Here is an 8186-nt window from a genome sequence, read left to right as displayed (position 1 = left end):
GCTCTTGTTACCCAGGCTGGAGTGCAATGGCGCGATCTCGGCTCACCACAACCTCCGCCTCCTGGGTTCAGGCAATTCTCCTGCCTCAGCCTCCTGAGTAGCTGGGATTACAGGCACACGCCACCATGCCCAGCTGAATTTTTGTATTTGTAGTAGAGACGGGGTTTCACCATGTTGACCAGGATGGTCTCGATCTCTTGACCTCGTGATCCACCCGCCTCGGCCTCCCAAAGTGCTGGGATTACAAGCTTGAGCCACCGCGCCCGGCATGTCTAGAGATCTTTTTATGCCTGAATACTTAGCAAAGTAGCCAATGAAAAGAGTAGGAATTAGAATATTTGTTGATAATTGCTGCTTTATTACCTGGTTTGTTCCTTGAAGGATCTAAAGCCATTTATGAAAACACATAAAATATATCAAGAAAAATTAAGCTTGACTTAAAATTCAGGCAAGGGAGAAATAAAGGGACAAAGTAATATGGAGTCAAAAGTGAGGTTAATATCCAAAGTATGGAGCGTGGAACATAATCCTATGTATAAAGATGATCCCCCTTAATCATGGATTCCACATTTGAAAATTTTCCTGCTCACTAAAATTTATTTGTAATTCCCAAATCAATACTTGTGGCTCTTCTGCAGTCATTTGTAGTCATGTATAGAGAGCAGCAAAAAGAACTGGGTTTCCTAACTCATGTTTCTAGCTAAGGTTGAACAGGGTATCCCTCTGCCTTCTTGTTTGTTCTTATACTGTAAACAATCATCCTTTTCATGGTCTATTTAGTGCCAAGTTTTTCAAATTTCTGTGCTTTTTGTCAATTTTGCTGTTTAAATTGGACCAAAAGCATAGCACTTGGGTGCTATATAGGTGTTTCTAAGTGCAAAAAGGCTGTGATGTGAATAATGGAGAAAATACAACTGTTAGGTAAGTTTCGTTTGGACATGAGTTATAATGTTCCTGAATCGATATGTATGAATGTATCTTTCAACAAAAACACACATAAAACAAGGTTATTATTGATCTGCTGATGAAAATACTGTGACCAGGGGCTGACAGGAACCTAACTGTATTTCTGTTAGGAACAATGTTTCAGTATCAACTAAGTCAGTGTCTGGTATCATTGTATTGAAAATAATTACCACAATGAGAATCAATTGTACTTGCAGCAGGCGAGAGGACACTTTTGACACTAAATCTTCTAACATAAAAAGAAACAAATATGATTAGTTACATAATTCACTTTGCCCAGAAAATTATCCTTATACCCTTTCCACTAGCCTTTGCTTGTTTTTTCACTTATGCCATCTCTAAAGTCCAGTACTCTAGCTTCTTAATAGTAAAACCTCTCCTTAATCAGGCTTCATCCTACCCTTCTAGACTGTACTCTTGCAACTCACAAATTACTGAGGGTGACAAGCTAAAATCAGAGACATTCCCCCATGGGTTCATACAGAGAGGACACTACAATTAATCTACATTTGACAATACCTTTTCAGTAAACAGCAATTAATTTCTTAAGGATCTTTCATTAAATAGAAAGATTTTTTCAATGCCACAAAATAGAGCAGAATTCTCATAGATGCAGAAAATATTTTCTGCACATTTTTCAGTCATGTTAAAGTCATAATGATGAATAACTCTGAAAGCTCCAAGAGCAGAGTGTCATACCTTACCACTCAATTACAGACTGTCCATAATCAGTATGTTCTGGCATTGGAACATACAGGTTGGTAACTCCTTTAAACAAACTATAACCAATAGACTCACTGTTTGAAAGTATTTGTCAAGAAAAATAATTATGCTCAAGTAAGTTTTAGAAACTGAACTTTCTTTGGGGCATTTGAGTGTTTATAAGCACAGAGCAAGCATCTAAACTATTTTATTAATTAATATTTATCATAACAATGAAAGCATGACACTCTCCTGGGAGACCTTTAAGTCTTATAAACACTAAAACATAAGATCTCTGTTTTTATAATGTAATACACTATTTACAGTACAATAGTGGGCATTTGTTAATGAGGAAATACATTTTTTAAGCACTTATAATCCAATGCTAGTAATTATTTTTCATGTTAGGATTTTTGTTTCAGAGAGGTTGTTCTAGTTGTGACCATATCACAATGCAAAAAAATTTATACTTCGTAATGCTTATTTTCCTCCTATCAAAATTTAAGATTAAAAAAACCTCAAAAACACGTCAAGAAACAAAACAACATATATCTTTCCTTGAAACCTAATTGCAATGTATTCTTCCTGTATAAAGTTGGATTTCATCTCTTCTCTATTTTTCCCATCCTTTTCTGCAATTATAAACTATGACTGGAAATGTATTATATTAATTAATAAATGTTTACCTGCTGGGAGTTCGGTCCAAAAGTGAGGATTTTCAGCTGTGTATCAGTGCAGTGGCTCCTTTTATATAAACGGCAAGCTTATTCTTCAAGGCTACTTCCCTAATTAGCCCTTAGTGGAAAGAGGAGAGAGAGGAAAACAAAAGTGCCCACACCTGTAGAAGGGGAGGAGTTTATGATGTTGGTCAGGTGAAAATCACCTCACACACAGCACAGAAATTTACACTCCATCTCTTCCTTTTTTAACACATTTAGTCTTATGGTGTAAAAGCCAATGAATACTAATCTTGACTTAGCGATGGGAATTTTCTAGACATAAAACCTGTTTATTAATCAGTATCTCATGAACAAGAATAAAAAGAAATGGAACCCAGGCAAATTGTGGTATGATAAGAAAATAATATAAAGGTATTCACCCTTTAGGTATTTTTTATATATTCTGAAGAAAATTATTTTGCTGCCCTAAACTTCCAAAGCTGAAAGGGGGTGGTAGTCTCTACAGATGATACATACAAAAATGAGAGTAATTTCGAAAATTTCAATTTCTTCAGCCTATTGTTTTAAATGAAAAGTCTTTCAGAGTTTACTCACTTCTTTCAAAAGACTGCAATTTCAACCACCATCTAAGTATTTACTTGGACATCTCAGCACTCAATACCTGAATCTTGAAATAATACGCAACACAAATGTCTCAACATATGCAGAGCAGAGTGCTTCAGTTTGAATGTGGACACATGGCAGGATTCCGTTTACCATCTTTATGTCTCATAAAATGTTAAGTTAGGGCATTCTTTACTGGAAGACACTGAACTTTGTAATACAATGGGAAGCGGAGTGGAGACATTGTATTAGATTTCTATTACTAGATGTCAAAATAAGAGTTTTGGATCTTGCTGTATATATTGGTAACTTCTTTTTCAAAAGATGTTATTGAGAACAAAGTATACCTACTCATGGTCTTAAGCAGCCTATATAAATACAGTTTTCTAAATATTAACTGAGTAAAATAGATTTTTAAAAAGTTAAGCAAAAGCTGTTATCTGCAAAACAGAAACTCCTTTAGATGATAAGTGCAATGTCCTAGGGAAAACTTTAAAAAGTTAAGGGTCTTATTATTTATAAACTCTGAGATATGTAAAGGTCTCCCCAAATTTAGATTACACCCTGTTTCCAAGTGCATTTAAAAGAGAAACTTAAGTTCTTTGTTCTTTATAAAACATCAGAACTAACTGGAACTAATTTTTGCCTGAAGAAAAAATAATAAAAGGGCAAAACATATTACTTTTCCAGGAAAGTATGGTTGAAGATAATTACATTTGAGATATACAAATCGGGCTAAAGCAAGCTTTTAACTCTGAGATTAAAGGAAAAGGAGGAATAAAGGAGATCGCCAACGTAAGATTAATTTAAAGGAATTGTCTTCTGAAAGCTCAAGTGAACAAATCTGCAATACATATTATTGCTATATTCAGAAAGTACATCAGATTGTACTCTGCTTTAATTTACTCATTAGATTCAGTAGCCCCTTCTACTTTGTAGCTTACCAGAAAACTCCTAAGAAGAGTGTCAATTATTTTTTTCACTTCCTTGCTCTATCATTTACTATCTGTATGAGCTTAAGTTACTTAGCTTCCCTGTGCTGTAGTTTCTTCACCTGTAGAATGGAGATAATAATGGATGTTATGAGGTTAAATTCCCATACGGTTGTCATTAAGATTAAATATAAAAATAGAAGCTAAAAAGAATTAAATGAACAGTGGATATCGGGGTAGCAAATGCCCTATTATGCATATAAGCAAAAGTAAAACCATGAAGGATTATTACATAATATTTTGAACTTTTGGAAATAATATATTTTTAAAATATAAAACCAAGCCAAAGACACATCACAAACAGGAAAATAGCTACAACATAAATAAAACAAAGAAATAAAACTTGTATTAATAAAGAGCTCTAAAATATCATTAACAAAGGTTAAATACCTGTTAATAATTTATACCAAGATTAAACCTTGGTATAAATACATGTATATATGTAATGGGATTGGATTAGTACCTGGCATGTAGCAAGCACTCAATAAATGTCAGCCATTTTTATCATTTTTACTACTGTCATATATCCCTGTTTTATTATTTGAAAACTTACAGTCATTTTAAGGACCCCGCTGGGAGGCAGAAATGGGGCTAAACTGGCTAAGGCACATTTATTTCTACTAGTTTAAATGAACAACTTCATTTTAAAAATGTGCTCTATTGTAGTTCTATTGAATTTAGAAAATGTCCCTCTTACATCTTTCTCGTTGTCCAACTTTAACAACTACATCCTATCTTTGGATATGGTTGCTAAAGCAATTTCACAGACTTGATAAGAGCAGGGGCTACTTTAAGAAAACAGCAAACACCTAAGCCAAGAAAAATTGGTTCTGTGGTGGCTTAGTTGTGAAGAAATATATTTAGTAACAACTCAACCAAAATGTGAATTAAAAAACAAAAGTAGCTCACTTTTTGACATAATAAAGCCCAACTGAGAAATTAAAATTTCTCTCTGCTTTTATTTCCTTCTTTCCTTTTTCTCTCTTAAACCTAAATATTTCTTAACAATGAATGAAACATGAGAGGATTTAGACTTATGTTTAGAAACTAAGCCAACCCGTATAATTCAAATACTAATTTTGACAGGTGCAACTGCATATTTTTGTAAACAGAGAATGCCAAGAAATTCTATCCAACCAAATAAACAAAAGTAAATCCTTTAATTTTAGGTTCCAGTGCAGGTGTCTAATACTTAAACAAAGCCTGTTTGTTGAACATATGTCCAACTGGGAGTTGGGGAAAATAGAAGGGCTTATATAAAGTAGGAATTTTAAGTGACTGACATCACACTAAGGATCTGCAACATATCTGTAAAGTCTGCCTCTCAAAACAGTTCTACCAATTTGCCTTCCTTTCAGCAGAAATACTTGGTGCCCATTTTTCAGTTTGTTCAGCAATTTTCTTTCAGCTTTTTCCGTCTTCGTCAATTTGATAGATGAAGACGTTATAATTTGCATTTAAATGGTGAAGTTAAGGTTGAACATCTTTCAAATACTTATGGATGTCTTCCTTTGAGAACTGCCCATTTTCCTATTTGTATTTAACCTGTTTGTTGATATTTTTGTTGTTGTTTGTTTTTATTTTAGAGCTCTTTATTAATAAAAGTTTTGTTTTATTTATGTTGTAGACATTTTCCTGTTTGTGATGTGTCTTTGGCTTGGTTTTATATTTTTAAAATATATTATTTCCAAAAGTTCAAAATATTATGTACTTATCTTTCATGGTTTTACTTTTGCTTATAGGCATAATAGGGCATTTGCTACCCTGACATTCACTGTTCATTTATTTCTTTCTTTTTAGCTTCTATTTTTATGTTTAATTTTTTTTCTACTTGGAATGTATTTAGGCATAAAGTAGGAATATTAAACATCCTCTCACTTTCCATCATGTAGTTAGCCAGTTTTATGAAGACCATTTATTGAATAATACATATTTTTCTGCATTTCTCTTGAAATGCCACATTTATTATATGCTACATTTTAATACAATATATCCTCTATCCCAAAAGTGTATTTTTTTTAAGTTTCTGGCATTGGCCTTTTTCAGTCACTAGAAAAGAGATGCATCAGAGTTGGCATGGGCTGTGCATGGGAGAACTTAGATGGCTGAGGGCACTACAGAGGAGGACTGTTATTTCAATTATTGGGACCATGTTTAGTTAAAGTTTAATTTTATTTGGATCTTGTCTTAGGTCTCTTTAGTGTTGCCATAAAGGAATACCTGAGGCTAGGTAATTCATGAAGAAAAGATATTTACTTGGCTTATCATTCTGTAGGCTGCACAAAAAGCATGGTGCCAGCATCTGCTTCTGTCCAGGAGCTCAGGCTGCTTCTACTCATGGTGGAATGTGAAGGGGAGCTGGCATTTGCAGATCATGTGGTGAGAGAGGGAACAGGAGAGAGAGGAGGCGGTGCTAGGCTTTTTAACAAGCAGTTCTTATGGGAACCAAGAGAAACTATTTATTCCTGGGAGAATGTCACCAAGCCATTCATGGGGTATCTGTCTCCAAATTTCTCCCATCTGGCCCCACCTCCAATATTGGGGATCAAATTTCAACATAAGATTTGATGGGATGAAAAACAAATCTCATGTCTTTCTTACATTGCAAAATACAATTATTCCATCCCCCAAAATCTTAACCTGTTCCAGCATCAACTCAAAAGTCTAAAGTCTCATTTGAGACTCAGAGCAAGTTCCTTACAACTGTGACCCTGTAAAATCAAAAACAATTTACTTCTAAGACACAATGGTGGTGCAGACATTCCCATTCCAAATGGGAAAAATAGGCCAAAAGAAAGGGGTAATAGGCCCCAAGAGCTCTAAAATATCATTAACAAACAGGTTAAATATAAATAGGAAAATGGGCAATTCTCACAGGAAGATATCTGTAAGTATTTGAAAGATGTTCAACCTTAACTTCACCATTTAAATGCAAATCAAAACATGTTTTCATCTCTCAAATTGACCCATGTGAATCCCAAACCTAGCAGGACAGATATTAAAGCTCCAAAATAATCTCCTTTGATTCTATGTCCCACATCCTAAGAACACTGGTTCAAGAGGTGGGTTCCAGAGCCTCAAGCATCCCCGTCCCCATGGCTTTGCTGGGTGCAGCCCAGGTAGCTGCTCTTGTGGATTGGCATCCAATACCTGCAGCTCTTCCAGGCTGAGATTGCAAGCTGTTGGTGGTTCTACCGTTCTGAGGTTGGAGAGTGGTAGCCCTGCTCCATCTCCTCCACTAGGTACTTCCCTAGCAGGGGCTTTCAGCCCCTGTGGCAGTCCTCTGTCTGGTAGCCAGACTTTCTAATACATCCTCTCAAATGTAGGTGAAAGCTGCCAAATCTCTACCACTCTTGCATTCAGCATGCTTGCAGACTTAACACCACATGGAAGCCCACAAAGCTTACTGGGTACATGCTCCAGAGCAGCTGGTGCCGGTGAGGTGTGGGGAGCAGTATCACCCACCCCGTCAAAAAACCATTCTTTCATTCTAAGCTTCTCGATCTGTGATAGGAGGGGGTGGCATCAAAGATTTCTGAAATGGCTTTGAGACATATTTACCCTAGTCTTGTTAGCACCTGGCCCTTTTTAGTCAAGCTAACCTCTTTAGAAAACTATTGCTCCTGCTTTGCCATACTCTTAGATTCCTCTTCTAAAAACACTCTTCTTTCCTTCTCTAACACAAGGCAAGGCCGTACATTTTTCAATTTTCCTCTGGTCTCTAAGCAGTTAGAAGTAACCATGCAGCAGCCAGAGCACTTTGATAGTTAGAAATTTCTTTTCCCAGATACCCTAGGCCATCTCTGAAATTAGGCTTTCCATAAAGCCCTAGAGCATGGACACAATGTGGACATTCTTTGCTATGGTGTAACAAGTGTGACCTTTGCTTCAGTTACTAATAAGTTCATCATTTCCATCTAAGGCTTCCTCAGTATGATCTTTGCTGTCTCTTTTTCTATAAGCATTTCGATCCACAACCACTTAACCAATCTCTAAGAGGTTCCAAACTTTCCCTTGTCTTCCTGTCTTCTCCTGAGCCCTCCAAACTCTTCCAACCTCTGCCTATTACCTAGTTCAAAAGCTACTCCCACCATTTTCAGGTATCTTTAGAGCAATGCCTCACTTCTGAATACCAATTTTCTTAGTATGTTTAGTGTTGCTGTAAAGGAATAACTGAGACTGGGTAATTTATTACTGATATTATAGGTCAGGCAAAAAAAATAATTGAAGTCATTTTATTTTA

The sequence above is a fragment of the Sapajus apella genome, unplaced genomic scaffold (genome assembly GCF_009761245.1).
Source record: "Sapajus apella isolate SASKATOON/1434 unplaced genomic scaffold, GSC_monkey_1.0 scaffold41, whole genome shotgun sequence".
Taxonomy (NCBI): domain Eukaryota; kingdom Metazoa; phylum Chordata; class Mammalia; order Primates; family Cebidae; genus Sapajus; species Sapajus apella.
This window is presented reverse-complemented; position numbering follows the sequence as displayed.